General features: G+C 46.8%; 1 protein-coding gene across 1 annotated transcript in view; it reads left to right on the top strand.

Annotated features, from left to right (window-relative positions):
- Positions 1-322: 322 nt before the first annotated feature.
- Positions 323-15,937, top strand: part of gnb1a (guanine nucleotide binding protein (G protein), beta polypeptide 1a) — a 48,131-nt gene continuing 32,516 nt past the window's right edge. Inside the window, exon 1 of the mRNA XM_035381543.1 lies at positions 323-738. The gene's annotated coding sequence lies outside the window, so the exon portion shown is untranslated. The remainder of the gene's footprint in view (positions 739-15,937) is intronic.

Below are 15,937 nucleotides of genomic sequence, written 5' to 3'. Positions count from 1 at the left end.
AAACTGGTTTCTGTAAATTCTGTAAAGTTAGATATATATCAGTTACAGATTGATCCAATCGAATCATCCAAATAAATGGGTATTTATTTTTTGATGTTTCCTATGTTTGTGGTTTATATCTACCATTCAGTTAACTACACTATTTGTATAGATGGTATTGCTTTCCCGTAGTAAATGTTCACTTTTGTTATTTATCATTTTTCTGATAAGAGTTCAATTAATGAAATTTTGGAATGATCGCCATGTACCCCATTACCGCGCATGGCACCCAGTACGGTTTGCGCAGACGATCCCTCTTGTGCGTAGTGACGCCGCAACAGCGTGGGGTTTCCCGGACCTGAGTGCAGGGTTACCGCGCCCATCTCTGCTGTTTGATGGCCGGAGGAAGAGATTGAGGTGCTGGAGAGAAACGAGAGTGACTCTGAGAGAGCGACACAGAGCGAGAAAGATAAGAAAGGTTAGATAAGAGTTGAGGGACTGGAAGAGAAGGTAGTGAGACGAGGCGGCATTAGATGACGCTTTATTAAAACGCACAGTTGCTAAATTTGCCTTTGCTGCGGTGAACCCTGCCCCATCTTTGCGCCAGTGTGCCGGTGTGTTTCCCTTGGCGTATCGAAAGCTGGGTTCGGGGAGTGCCGCTCCTCGGTAGTGAAATCTGCTGGTGCGTAGAGGAGAACCCAATCTTCGTTTTTTCCAGTCAATGCGATATAAACAACGGACACCCCCGACTGAAAACGGGTAAGGAAATATGCATTTTGGGCAAGATGGAGAGTCTTCTTTCAAGGAATGTGTCAGAGCCGCAGCTAGATCGTCGAAAGGGGTTAAATTGGGTTGGCTGACTCGATGGTTCGTGGTTTGTGCTGCGACGGGGGTGGGGGTAGCTAGCTTAGCTAGCTAATTGGGTGACATTGATATAGTATCTTTTGAATTGTGGCCTTATAGCACATTTAAGTTCTTGTATCAGGTCAGTGAATATTTTCCTCCCAAAATTAAGCTAAGCTGGCTAACTAGTTTGTTACATATACAGTCGGCTAGCTGGTTTGCTAGCTATCTAGTGTCTTCTGCGGCATTTGTGGGTCCTGAAAGTTCAAATAAAATCCTGCTGGATTAGGTTGCAAAATGCACTGGATTAGTTCAACTTCTATTGGAGGTTTTTCTGAATTTACTAGTTAACTAGGAACACACCTTGATTGGGTAGAAATGGAAATGATTCCAGTAAGTAGGATCACCCGGCATCGCCCATGCATTAGGTAGCTTGCTACCATGGTGCTCGATTAGCAAGACTTCCCATTTTGCCAGTGTTGCCGGTCAACATTATTGCGTTACGATTAACTGTCTAGTTTGCTTGTGAACTATTTTATGTTGGCTTTTAGTTTTGCTGTGTCGACCTGTTTCCCAACTAGGTATCTCCAAATAACAGTAGCCAGGCATTAGACTGAGCAATAGACTGGTAGTTTCAATACTACATTGCAATAAAATAGCTACCTGGAAAATTGGCTATCCAGCCTGTTCACTCCTACCACCACCCCCTCTTTCTCTCTTTACAGTTCCATGCACTGGCCGTTGAGTGTCTGGGTGTGTACCTTCACTGAAGGTTTCAGACAGCCATGCAATGATTTAGTTGGACGGCCAGCTAGTGGTCCGTTTCAAAAAGATTGATTAGACAGCAACAGGGAAGAATATTTTACCTACGTTAGCTTCTCTTGTATCCTTATTTACTGGATACCAGGCAGCTAGTCTGGATTGTGAAAAGCTATCAATCTTAAGTTACCGCCTTCACTTAGTACCTAGTATCACACATGGGTATGGTGATTAGGTATTCATCTAAGATGGGGAGAGATTCGGGGCTGTAAATCACACTCAGAAGACACCAGAATGCCGACTCATTAGCTGGCTTGCTAGCTTAGCGCTACGTACGTTTATTGCATGAATTGGCAGGCTAGCTAGCATTAGCCATCTTCCTAACTGCGGCCACCCAGTTAGCTGGCTCGTTAGCAATCCGAGCGCCGCATAGATTTTGTCCTCTCTGTTTGTAATCCTGTATTTTTTTGCATATCACTAAACACAGCCATTTAAATTCCGTTAAACCCACATGTGTTCAAATTTGATTACCTAGTGGACCTAACGTTCACTGTTTTGTTTAATGTGTCATCCGCGGTGGTTTCAGCCAAAGTTCTCCAGCTGCTAGCTCGGTGGTTAGCGCATTGTCCGGGCACATTTGATCCGTCTTAGTTAATGTGTGCTGCTTTTAACGATCTAGCGATGAGGTAATTGGATTTTTGCAATCTCTTTATTTAATGGAACTAACAGACTATCTGGTTTGATGGATGCCGCTCTTTCTTTTTGGCAACTGTTACCAATGCCATTGCACCGTTAAAAATCGAGGAAATGGGCTGATCGCTAGCTCGTTTATTTAAAATGAGGAAGCTGCGAATATCCTCCCAAATGCGAGAACTGAGAAAACAATTGTGCAGTGAGGGGAAATTCTTTCGAGAACATTAAACGTAAACCATTTAAGACACATGCTCTAACGCTGAGTTTAGAATGTTAACGGTAGTTTTGTTAAATATTTTGTTGTAAAATGTATTTTGATTCACCGGCTAGCAACTGTGTTGCGGCTATCAAGGTTGGTTGAAAGCAGGTTCACTGATTTGATACATAATTGGAACAATCGACGGCAGGTCTTGTTTTTTTCCACGTTTATCTTATCCACTGATCATCGTGGTTATTTTTGGCAAGTTGCGGGATTTGAAGTTTTTTTTTTTTTCTTACGAGCTATTTTGCATTTGGTTAGTTTACAAAGATGAATTCATCCAGGTCCCATGTAGAATGAATGGGTTCCTCTATTCTGGGCCCAAGCAGCTGCAACGAACAAGATGGCGTTCGTTGCTTTTTTCACAACGCTTTCTCGCTATCTTGGCAAGACGGCAGCTCAGCATCGGTTAAATCAAGGATAGGGAGAGTGCTTGCTAAGTTATCTTTTTATGTTCAGATACTCAAAATTATGTCACAGTTTATATTTTGATTACCATAGACTTGACAGTATCATTAAATAATAGTAATATCTGTATTTAACCGAGAATTTGTGAAAATATTGGGCTGGTGTTAACGTGTCTAAATTTCAGTGAAACCTGAAAGGTTATGAAGCTGATGTTTTTGTGAAAGTGACTTCGCGCTGTTCGGATGATGTAGTTTATAGTTTAGGTGAACGGTAATTTAAGTTGGCCAGTAAATTCCTGAATTCCTTGGGTGTGTTTCACTATTTTTTTAATGCAAATTATTTCTCCACATACGCTATGAAAATATGAATATCTAGTGCCATATTTATCATGCATAAACAGGAGTCTGGATACCATGTAGGGCCTTCAACACCATCTGCATTGCATATAGTCCTCAACATCCCCTTACCCAGGTTACCATCGGTAGTGAAACATTGTCAGTTGACAACTGGCATAAGGTTTCAGAATACACAAAGACCGAAAGTCATGTGAAACACTGAATAATCTGATTAAGGACTGACACCATGGATGTTCAAAATGGACCTCAGACATATAGTTATAGGTTCAGTTAATTCTGTTGATGACACATTTATTTGCGTATTATACGTCTTTTAATCAAGGTGTAAGCAGTACTCTTCTGGTTCTTTTTGTGATCAGATTTTTGGCAGTTTCCCCTGTTTCTGCTTATTACACATCCAATGAACTGGAGCTGATTACATATTCACATTTTGTCATATGTCTTTATTAAGTATGGCTAGCATTCTGCGAAATGCCGCTCTAAATTTGTGCAGGATTATGTCATGACTGGTAAGAATGTACAATGTCTGGCTAACATCCTCTTTATGTCCCAGGCATTTCAAGTTGTGTACTTTCGTGCCTGCACTCTGTTCTATGTCTACTCAAAAGCATAATAAATAGAACAGAGAGTTGAATAACTTCTAAATATTTCCTTTTACGTAAGCTATAGGTGCAGTACACCTGAATTCGCTCTTCCCTTTTATAATGCTTTAGTTTATTATAATTTGGTTCGTTAGGGTTAGATTTTTTATCATTTTATAGAAAAATGACACACCAAATAAAAGGAAAATCACTGAAATGGAAAAAAATGTGTGTTGTGCATTTAATAACGCAGTTTGGCAAGAATGTATGTGGTGATTCAATGTGAATTCCTTGAAATCAAATTGAGTGCCTTTACCAAATGTCTAGCCCAGGAAAAAATAAAATGAGTCCCCTTTTGGCTTTTTGTGAGAAAATAGGCGACAAACAAGTTGCATTCAAACTTTGTAATGCAGAGGTAGGATTATTATATGGCAGCACCACAACTATGCTAAATCCATATGAAAAAATAGGCACCTACAAGAAACCGAAAACAAGCACAACAAAGGCAGCACTGCTGGTAGCATCCCAATACACACAGCAGTGTCCAAGCAAACTTCCAGTTATTTAGAAAAATATTTCCTGGTACATTATGAAGACAACTGTCCATTAGGTTCTTCTGTGACGCAGTGTTCGAGAGCGGTTAATTGACTTTGTGTATAGACCAAATTTAATGATCGTGCATTGTTGTAGCACTTCCACCACTAATAGTTGGCCCCACTGAATGATAAGCGAATCAAAGCCAAGAGTACATCCCTAATTTGGAGTAATGGCTCCATGAAATTGGTTGAGGAGGTCGCCCCCGCTGATGTTTAGTGACGGAGGGAGAGTTGACTGCATTATTCAGCACGTAAGCAGTGGCAATGGTCATGGCATTGCATTGCATCCCGCTTGCAGGTTCACGCGTGTCCCGAGCCTGAAATGAAACTGCAAGGACTGCATGTTTGGGTGTGTGATGCTGCTCCTGGCTGAAGACAGTAAATTAACCCCCCCCCCCCCCCCCCCCCCCCCCCCCAGTGGGCTGCTGGTCATGGAGGATGTGGAGAAGTGGTCTACATGCATCCGCATGCTGCCATTCATTTCAGGGCGGCTACTTGGGAAAAGCCTTCTAGCTCGAATGGCCAGTGTTGCACCCTGAAGGACAGTGTGCGTGTATTTGTTGCATTTCATACCATTGCGTTGTGTTGTTGGCACCATGCTGTTTTTATTTTTGATAAGTTTCATCTCATTCTACTTATGAGCATCATCTAAGGTAATCCAAGTGTGATAGTTGTCTTTACTAGGCACGCTTAATACGTATTCAGATTAAATGGCTAAAGTTGTATTTTTGTATTTTAATATCCATAACATAAATTGGCCCTAAAGAAATCCACATCACTTAAAATTTATACACTTAAATATGCATCATGACTGTTTCCTGTGTGCTCTGTGTTTTTTATTAGGACAGTTGTACAAACTCCTTGTAGCCTCAGGAGAGCTTTTACCACCTTATTGGTGGGTTTTCTGTTTAAAAGTTAAAATGTGGAAGTGAAATGTCACTAAACATTGCATGGAGTAAAAAAAAAATTATCAATGGGGCTTCCAAAATTCTTAAAACAGTAGCCTAGATGTCACTGAATTATCTGGCATTTGTGAGCTGAGGGATATTTATTTTGTTTATAGCAGATTTTTTTTCTGTGAGTGGGTATGAATGGGATTAAATTCTTACTGTCCGTGGATTTCAGCTTTCAGGATTACTGGCTTGGTTAGGGATAGTGCTGATTTTCTTCTTTTCCCTGATCCTGCATTAGCCATACGGAATTTCCTCTTATACTGTCATGCTAACAAGCCTGTATACATATTTGCCCGTAGGGTACTGGAAGAATTTTCACAGATACGTTGGCTTTTTGTTCGCTTTCATCATGTGCGGACATCAGTGTACAGTATTTCGTAATATCACAGTGTCCTAAAGTGAAGGATTTGGTAAGGTTATGTTGTGTTCAGATGACAAAGAGCAGGGCACTACAGCGTTTATATTTGATACTTTTGATAATGGGCGTGAAATTACAATTTGGATTTTCCCAGACTCAACTTTGGATGTTTTCCGTTTTTAATTTAATTTCGCTAAAATTGAAACATTGTGACCTGGTAACATTCAAAAAATATTACTATGTCACAATCTGTCCCCAGTTGTGAAAACAAAATTTCCGTATTGCGTTACTTGAGCACTTTCCTTTTTTTTTTTTTTTGAAGGGGTTGGGGAGGTTCCCAAAAACGTTGATGTAGTTCCAGTATCTTAATTTGAAGGTGTCCCTTTCCACTTCACCTCACCCATGGGCTTTACTGGCTGTGGATTTTGGGGGAGGGGATTGGAAAACGGTAGATTTCTTGGTCGGGTGGGACTCTGGATCATTTCCGTCTCTCCTTGGAGGGCTTATGCCCGGCTGCCCTGGCTGTGCAGACAGCACGTTGGGTGCGGGCGGCGAGGAATGGCGCGTTGACGTGAAGATGGAGGCTGCAAGGTCAACCAGGAAGCGTTCGGCCAAGGAAGCAGGCCGAGACGCGTGGGATGAGTAGTCCCTCGGACTGTCGGCCCCGGTACTTTATTGGTCAGCTGGTACAGACAGTGGGAGGGACGCAGCGTGTTTGGGTGCTGAACTGTTAAAGTTTGCCGGTGGGTGGGGGAAGGGGTGGGGGCTGCCAGGAGATCAGCTCATGGAGGAAGCCGGGTGGCCACAGTGAATGACAGTGCTGTGGGCGTTGCAGCATTGAATTCAAATGAGCTCACAGATTTTTGGGTGGGTGGGTGGGTGGGGGGTGGGGGGGTACAGAGAACAAGCCCGTGCCAGGACCACACCCAGGGGAGCGGGCCGAGCGGCAGGGGAGCACGGGGGGAGGGGAGACGTCACCAGGAGAGACCCTCCTCTCCCTCAGGAGGAAACGATGACATGGGAGGTGCAGGCGCAAATAAAGCCATTTCTTTTCATAATGGGGCAGTTGGATAGGTCAGGTTTGGGTGGGGCAGGAGGGCGGTGTAGGTTATGGCTACAAATTAAAACCTCTGGAAAAGGGTGGGGGTGTCAATGTAAAACACAGAAAATGAATTTAACACTGGGGGGGGTCGGGGGGGGGTGCGTAATTGGGGCGGGTGTCCGACAGGTAGTGGGCGTGTGAAACGTGGCGTCAGTAAGAGAGGGGTTGAGTAGGTCAGCAGCATGCACGGCCTCTTCAGAGATGCGCTAGGATGCTGCTGTCTGCTGCTTCTGTAGAACGCAGCCATTGCTGTCCTGTCGGTCACGTGTCTCTCTGTGTAACAGACGCACCTCACCGCAGTTAAAAGGAGTGAGCTGTCTATCGCGTGTCCATAACAACAGCCCCGGACAGGAAATTGAAAGCACAATGCAGCTGTGGCATAAGGCTTTCTAAAGTTAATTTAGATGCACCAACATACGCCAAGATAACAGTAATTGGAATAATGCTCAACTATGAGTGTCGGTGTTACTGTGTAAGACTGTAAGGTTTCCACAGTTATATCCATACGGTCCTAAATCAAAGCCTTGTTCACCTCTCTGGTTTGCATATGAACAGGTATGGCATAGGTAAGCTATGTATGTGTAGCATATTTCTGCAGAATTGGTGATTTCCCTCCGAATCACCTTGTGAAACCACTTCCTGTGAATTGTCGGTCCAAGACAGAACATGCCAAAAGTCAGTCTTTGCTTTTTTCGGTTTCATAATTTATGGTTAAACATGAAGTGTTACTGTGTCTGTGTGTATGCGTTACTGTGTGTGACTGTGTGTGTTAGTGTGTGTGTGTGTTACTGTGTCTGTGCGTGTGTGTGTGTGTGACTGACCGTGTCCGTCCATCTGTCTGTCTGTCTGCAGTCTCTTAGCGGCATGTCTGTGCAGAATGTGGAGGGCTTGGCCTTCACAGGCGCTGTGAGAGATCTAACACGCGAGCTGCGAGCTGCGAGCTGTGAGCTGCGAGCTGCGAGCGCAGTGGAGCGCAGTGATGCTGCTCTGACAGAGCCGCACGTGCGCCTGACTCAGCCACTCTTTCCTGTGTGCAAGTTCACTTCAGTGCCTCACCTACTTTGAGCGCCGATAAGCCAGCTGCACGCGGGACGTTGGGCGAGGGAGGGAGGGAGGGAGGGAGGGGGGCAGGGGTTGCCAGGTGTGAGACTGGCCTGGTTTTTTGGCTGCTGCATGTGGCCTCAAAAGAGTGCGCCGCGGGGTCCAGAATGCAGCGGGTGCTCGGGGGGAGGGGGGAGGGGCTCTGGCTGCGGCGTGGGGCACGTGGCTCGCCTTCCCCCCGCACCGGCCAGCGCTTTAGACACAGGTACAGGGGGCGCGCGTTTCACCGGCCGCAGGGGGATCCCGCGCTTCGACTGGCGCTCCGGGACGCTCTGACGCGCGGACCGGGCCGTTAGCCCGGGGCGCGGCTGGGGCGCGGCGGGTCCCTGTCCCTTCAGCGTCGCCCTACATCCCAAAAAGAGCCGCAGCAGGGCTTTTTTCGGCGAGAACGCCCTGTGAAGACATGGCCTGCCCCTCTTTTAAGCATTAAGAGAAGCAAAGTGCCAATGGGAGGAAGTCTGGGCACGGCAACGTAAGCAGGCCCCCCCCCCACGCTACCACCACCTCCCTCCCCAGTTTTCGAGTGGGCGGGCCTTGCGAAGCAGGAGCCTGACCCCTAGGTTGCGGTATATTTGAACACAAACAAGCAGATCCTCTCCACAGTCGTTTTATTTTTAGTGTTGGCTGCATGTGACTTTCCACTGTGCCGTTTCCCCCCCCCCTCCCCGCCCCCCCCATCCTTTTCTTCTTTCTTTTTTTCTTTTCGCACTGTCCCATCAGCTGCAGCGTGCGGCTCCAGAGAAGAGCCACCCTGCTCTTCTGCTCGTCCTCAAGGCCCCCAGCGGCGGTAGTTACAGGGAGTGCCACCGTGACGTACACGGCCGTTTGATTCAAACTACAGTCTCACGGCTGCGAATCGATTCACGGGAGTCGATTCAAGAATGATTTGGGCTCATTTGGAACACCTTGATTTGGAACACGCAACGATTCTGGGGACTTCTTTTTGCCAGAAATGGAACCTGCGCAAAATACCTGGAACCTGGGTGGGAAATTAACACACAGGCCAAATGCTGGTACATTTTATCTGTGGCCGCTAAGTTTGTCTCCTCTGCCGGCCACTTTGGCAGGTAACCAGCCATCACTTGGAGATCCTGTTCTAGTCTGAATACTTAGTCGTTTGGCAGAACGGTGAAATTGGCCGGTGGATTTTTGGGGTGCAGCAGCCACTGTGGACAGCGAATGAAAAGTTAGTTTTCCTGCCCTGCCTGGAATAGAATCAGGCTTCCTCCCACACTGTCTCATATGAGCCAGAGAAACTTATGAGTTTTATAATAAACTTAGAATAATTTACTTAATGAAAACGGTTACTGGCTGTGTTATTACAGCAGATCATTTGAAAAGAATAAGTTTAGAATGTGGGGGGGGGGGGGGGGGGAGGGCGGGGGGCAGGGCGGAGGGGGAACTTGTCTAAAAAAAAAAAGTACTTTCCGCTTTCTCCTCATGAATCGGCTGTGGCATCAGAATGAAAAGTGTCGAAAACGCGGTTGTTGTGAAAACACCGTCGCTGCGCGCAGTTTCCACGCTCCGAGGACTGCAGGGCGTGGCCGGCGGGTCCGCAGTTCGCCCCGCGAGCGGCCGGGATGAAGATCCACCCCCCGCCCGGCGGCCGACCTGCGGGCGTGGAGAACAGAGGCGTCCTGCTTTGCATACCCAAAGCGGACAGCAAGGCTGCCCGTTGTCCCCTGGCTGCGTTTCGGCTGCGATGGCGTGGCCAGGACCGCACAGCGCCGACCGCAGTTTGCATGTCAAACCTCAGTGACCTGCTTTGAATGGAGGCCCTGCTTTTCTGTTTACATTTTAGGCCAAAGATTTGACTCCCTGCTGGGGGAAAGAAATGTGGCTAAACCTGAAGGCTGAGGCCCAGAGCTCTTGTCTGTTCTGTGTGTGTTTGTGTACACGTGTGTGTACGTGTACGCGTGTGTGTGTGTGTACGTGTGTGTGTGTGGGAGAGAAACCGAGCTGCCGGAGTGAACTGATTGGCTCATGCCACAAATCATGTGACTCTGCACACACTTGAGCTTTTCTGCCGTTTTAGAATTGGGGTAAGGGAGGAGGAGGAGGGGGGATGTGTATTTATGCAATCAAAGGAATGTATTTTGTGTTTTTAAACGAAGTCATGCTTTTGGCTTTGGGCAAGCTTAAGTCTGAGTTGGACGTCTTGATTATTTCCCCTGTGAAACAGATAATTGTATCGATGGTTCCGGACAGACCAGACCAGGGCTTTCTCCGAGCTGCTTTCGTTCTGACGTGCTTAAATGGGGAGTTTTGAAAGGATTTCACTTCTGTATTTCACTTCGTCGCCGCATATGCTGTGTTTTTGTTTTCAGCGCCGCGTGTGAGGTGCGGTCAGCACGTTTAATTCTGCCTGCCCTGGCTTCCCCCCGCGTCACTCTCTCGCGCTCCGGCATGCAAAGCATCCCGCCTGGCTCCTCGGCCGGGCCAGGGCGGCCTCCCATTCCTGCGGAACCAGTTTGTTCTCAGCCTCGTGCAGCAGGGGGGAACGGTGGAGAGGGGGCACAGGGAGGAAGCTGTGACGCTGGTGCACCGTGGGTGGGTAGCGCCATTCCCGAGATCGCAGTTCAGGGTTGGTCACAGGTAGATTGCGCTCCGCCCCCATTTATACCTGTGAAAGGAATGGTTGGGATGGGGGTAGTGGTGGGGGGAGGGCTCAAGGGTGAGATGGCTGGGTTGGTGTTGGGTGGGAGGTGGTGACTATTAACCAATCCTTTATGGCTAGGGTAATAGATGGGGTTGTGTTTGTAATCACCTGTAGTGTAAACAAACCAGTGTTTGGCTTGCGAAGGTAGAGTCCACGTTTTCATGATCTGTGGCAGGTTTAGGCATGGATAAGCTAAGATATGCCAAATGGCTACTCGATCACCTTGGAGCTGCATTTGAATGAAGTGCGGGGGAAGGTATTACATTGCTCGTGCTTGATCAATCATCGTGTGTTTCAGTGTTTTTGGGCTTCTAGGGACTCCTGAACTGAGTGCAGACAGACAATCCCTCAGTTCCAGCCTGAGATTCAATCCTGGGCTGCCATAGCTACTGCACAAGCATTATATTATATTAAGTCACAGGTAATGTGATGCTAACCAATGTTAGCTAATGAAAAGGGGGGAAGCTTATGCATATATTTCTCATTTGTATATGCGTGTGCATGTTTTTCTACTTAATGGATAACATCGTGTGCACAGAGATATTATGTGCACTGGGCAAGTGGCGAAATGGCTGGCTAACGATAATCTAAGCAGGCTAACCGTCCGATGCTAATTAGCTAACGTCAGTTACATGTACTGTTCACATATTCGTTTTTTTTTTTTGCGCAGTTAGTGTGTATTAACCTAGAAACTGCTAGATAATCTCTTGGAATTGTTAACTTAAGATCACTCATTCTGATTTCAGCTGCCTAGCTAGCGAGTAACAGCGCCTAGTTTGATGTTAGCGATAGCTTTCCTCCAAATATGCGTTTCCCTCCTGGGCCGTGTGGAGTGTCCATGTGGCATCTTTTGTGAACCAAGCACTGGTGTTGTGACCCAATAATGGGGAAACCATGGGAGCCTTTGTTCTCAGTCAAGCCTTAAAAGGCTTACAAGAGAATAGTAACGTAAAAGAAAAATAAGCCTTGCTTTGCCTCACACAAAATGAAATTGAAAGCTGGCTCAGTCTATGTCATGGCTGTTAGTTTTTTCAGGCTGAATTGTCGGTATAATACCCACTACCCCCCCCTCCCAGGAAATGGCCTTCCTGTATGTGCCGGTGTGTAATTGGCTAGTCCGCAACTGATTAAATATGTGCAATTTCAGTATCATTTATGCTAAGAAAATGCATTAATAAATGGAAAATATTTCACCAGGGCAGTGCCATTTTGTGAATAAAGTGGTGCGGTATGCTAACGCTATCCGCAATGATCAATTCCAAGTTAATTAGTTTGACAGTGGGTTTGCTAGTGCAGTGTACAGAATTACTCTTGGCAAAGAAGGTTAATGGAGATAATGTGGAAAGACACAGGGCAACCTCTCCTTTTTGTGCTTTTTTGTGAAAATATAGGTGCAGAAACTTACTCTAGAATGTTTAGAAACATTTAAAATTCAGAATTCCCCCCTGCAAGTGCTGTTTGTTTGTTTCCTAACAGGCTAGTCCTAACAGGGGACACCCTGAGAACATTCTGTAAGAACAGCCTGTTGGGCATCGAGGTTGCCTTTGTCGTTCACTTTCAACAGCTAAATCCCCCAAAAAATGCTTGTGCACGCACTTGTGGCTTTTGACAGGTCTGATGAGGTGTGTCCTGGTATTCTTTTTGCCATTTCTCAAATGCCTGACTGGTACACATGATGCTCCCCTCCCCCCCCCTTCCTGTACGCACGTGTCAGTACAAAATCTGTTGCCCATGCAAAACCTGTTGCGTTCCACTTCAAACCCTTATTGGATAAAACACTATCACATGATTTGAACTTTGGCACATTGCTTTGCGCATGCATACATACGAGTTACTGGTACGTTGGTTCACTTAGTGTCCTGTGTGTAGCTGTATTGGTTATGGAGGCAGCTAACAAGGCTTTGTAGCTAGCTAGCTAGCTACCTGCTAACCTGTGAGTGATAAAGCCACGTTATAGTCGAGTCATTTCATATCATATCGGCCTTTCTAGGTTTTCTACCGTTTACTTGCTTTAGCTAACTTTGCAGTTTGATTTGTCTGAAATGTGCTATATAAATAAAGTTTGATTGATGATTGATTGAACTACTTGTGGGGCTTTACCCACTAGGCTAGTAACGGCAAGACTGTCCGACCCAGATTCTGCACGAATGACCACACAGTTACACATGCTTATCGTTTCTAATAAGGACTCGATATGTTCGATAGTCGCCAGTTCCGGGACCGGACCGGAAACGGAAGGCGACGGGTTTTGTCCTGACATTGGCAAAGACACCTAACACTTTGCGTTCTCGTGCCACGTCAGTCACTCATCTGTAGTGTGCGGATGACTGACGTCAAACTGGGCAGCTCTTCTCAAAACTGTGTCACCCGCCCTCTTCATTTGTGTCCCGATATCACATATATATTAAGTATTTGTGTTTATATTTCTAACAGCTGTTGTACTGCTGTCGAATAAGCATCACACAGCGCTGACTCTTGAGAAAGTGCAGTTTGTGGCAAAGCTGAACTCGGGTGACAGTTTATTGCTTTATCTGATGCAGGCAGTCACGCTCGAGCCATGCTAGAACATGCTAGCGGACATTGCTGTGCAATAACTGGCCTGGAGTTTTGTTAAGCAATGTACTTCCACGCAGATTATTGGTCATGCCATGCAAGAGCAATCATTTGGAGTGGAAGTGAGTAATTCTGACATCTCATGCATCACCCGTTTCTGCTCTCTGGTTTCCCATGACTGAGAATATGTGATTGGCTGATATGTAATTGACTGATACGTGATTGGCAGTCGGCATCCGCCAGCTGATATGCTATTGGCCGGCTGCCAGTAATGGCGTTCATGTGAATCCTAAATGGGTGACTGCACAAGGCAGTTTGAATGAGGCGAAAGTTTTATTGGAGCAGTCGAAGGCCAAAACTGGTTTTAAAATGGGAACGTTATTCTAGCGTGGTTACGAATGTTCTAGAGTGGCAGTGAAGTGCCAGTGCTCCTAATGAAGTCTTTCATCGTGCCTTTTGTGGACTTCAACGCTTGTCCTCACAAATGCTTCAGACTTCTCTGTTTAGACTTGCTGAATGTCACTGTACAGGTGAGTGTCCGGAAGTGTTAAAAGTATGGAATGCCATGGAACAGGTGTGGAGTTGCTCTCAGTCCTTCTGGCTACGCTGTTTTTACAGTCATAGCCTGGGTAGGTGTTTTTTTTAATTGATTTTTTTATGGTACATCTCATTCTACTGCACACTCTGAACATGACAAAATGTTTTTCCTGAGCGAATGAGAAAACTGTGCGGGCCTATTTTAGGTCAGAATGCCTTTTAGCCTATTTTTTTAGTGGGTAGCAGGCGGAGTATTTGGGACAGAATGTATGCCCAACGCCTGAGCGTTTCAGAAAAAAAAAAACATCTTTTTCGCAATCAGGTTTTGTTCAAATTAATTTGCATTTAATGGTGTAATTGCCTGGTTTGAGTCAGAAAGCAGTCGCAGCGCCTCGTGCCAGTTGCATCTGCTTGTGCGCGCGCAAAATCGCATTTATGTTTTCGTATCTGCAGCGAGAGCTCCGTTTTGAATCTCAGATCTGAGAATGTCTTGATGGGCGGAGGTCTGTGAACTTGTGAACCGCGTGCGAACAGTTTTGCGCTGGGGGCGTGCGCGCGCCGCGATGTTCGAACTCAAAACGCCGCCTCTTTTTGTTCGTCTTTCGCCCCAGAAAAGGGTCGTTTCGAACAAAAAAAAAAAAAAGTTCGATTTCATTTTGACTACGCTGACGCCTTAAGGGTCCTGTGTGTGTAGGCAAGGATTAGCCTACTGATTTATGTGGTCTGCTTATTTCTCATATTTAATCGTTTATTGGCCGTGGAAAGTGAGTGAAGAAAAAGAAACTGGAGTACTGAGTGGAGGGAAGTGAGGAGCGTTGCCATAGCGCCGTAAGCAGTTTGTAGGAAAAACACTTGGTGTCATGATGGCTAAAGTGAAAGTAATCCAAACAAAAGTCTAAAATGGCCGTTTTGCTGCCCATGACAGAATTTATGCCCAGAGGTAAAATGGGGAGGGAATGAGCGATAAAACCTTGGATTTTTACACACTTCCTACAGGGCTGACCGGAGGCTCTTTTAGGATATCTCCTACACTGATTTGTGTGAAAACGTCAGTTAGGCTATACCCTTTTCTTTTACACCCCGACCCCTCGATTAGGTGTCTTCCTCCCGTGAGAGTCCCCTCCCCGTTAGGTTGATCATTAATAAAGGGGGAAATGGACCCTTGTTTACAAATGGAATGCACAGGTTCCTACTTCTGCAGTAACCACTGGGATACTGCAACACGGATGCACACACGCACAAACACACACACACACACACACTCACACGTACAGACTTCGGGTCCTGACCCGCCAAATTCACTTTGGGCTTTCTTGCTTCAGCGTGTGAGAGGGTAGTCTTATTTCCCCACCCTGGTCCTGGTAACGGCCCGCTGCTGCTGGTCTCCGTGCTCTCCCACGCTAACGCTACGCCGCGCCGCGCGGTGCCAAACGGCCGCCATATGCGCTGGCTCGCCTCCGCCAACACGTCCAATATGTTCCGCCCTCCAGACGGGCGATCGCGTCCGCTCGAAATCGCACCGAGAGGCGAATAACGGGCTGTGGGAGATCTGAGTTACTGCAGCGCTACAGGTCGTGTGAGCCTTAAAGGCCACCGTACACCGTGTGCAATCTTAATATTGGACAGTTGTTGCTGGGTAACCCAAAGATTGCGTCCTCCACCATAGCGCGAGAAAGTGGGATGGACACTTGTGGGCTGCCTGCGAATGGGTGGTAACGCTGTAAGGCAGGCAAGGACGCCATTGGCTCCCTGCTTTGTGTGACTGTGTCCCCAGCCAATCACGCAACACCCGCGACACACAGCTTTGAAGGTAGAGGAGAACGTTTCATGTGCGATGGTCCTGCAAGAGCAGGGTTTTCCCATAAGGCTCGGTGTTTCGGCCAGGCCCCCAGGGCTCCAGCGGGATGGTTTTTTTCGAAGCCCCCGTTCTCAGCCGATGTTCCTGCTCGCTGCCGAAGGTGACGCCGACGCCCGGCGCTCTTCCGGATTCGCGGGACCGCGCGCGCCCACCCTCGCGGTGTTTTTTTTGGCAGGGGAGAGAATGAAAATGTAAAAATAGACCGCAGGACGTCGCTGGTGGCAACTCTGAAATACTTCGTCCCCCTGGAGTTATCAGGCGCAAGTTCACAGAGTGTGGAAGGGCTCCTGTGCTTGGAGGCGGTATCTGTCCTGCTCGTGAAGCGACGATAGCGTTTCGGTC

The sequence above is a fragment of the Anguilla anguilla genome, chromosome 11, assembly GCF_013347855.1.
Source record: "Anguilla anguilla isolate fAngAng1 chromosome 11, fAngAng1.pri, whole genome shotgun sequence".
In the NCBI taxonomy this organism is placed as follows: Eukaryota; Metazoa; Chordata; class Actinopteri; order Anguilliformes; family Anguillidae; genus Anguilla; species Anguilla anguilla.
This window is presented reverse-complemented; position numbering and strand designations above follow the sequence as displayed.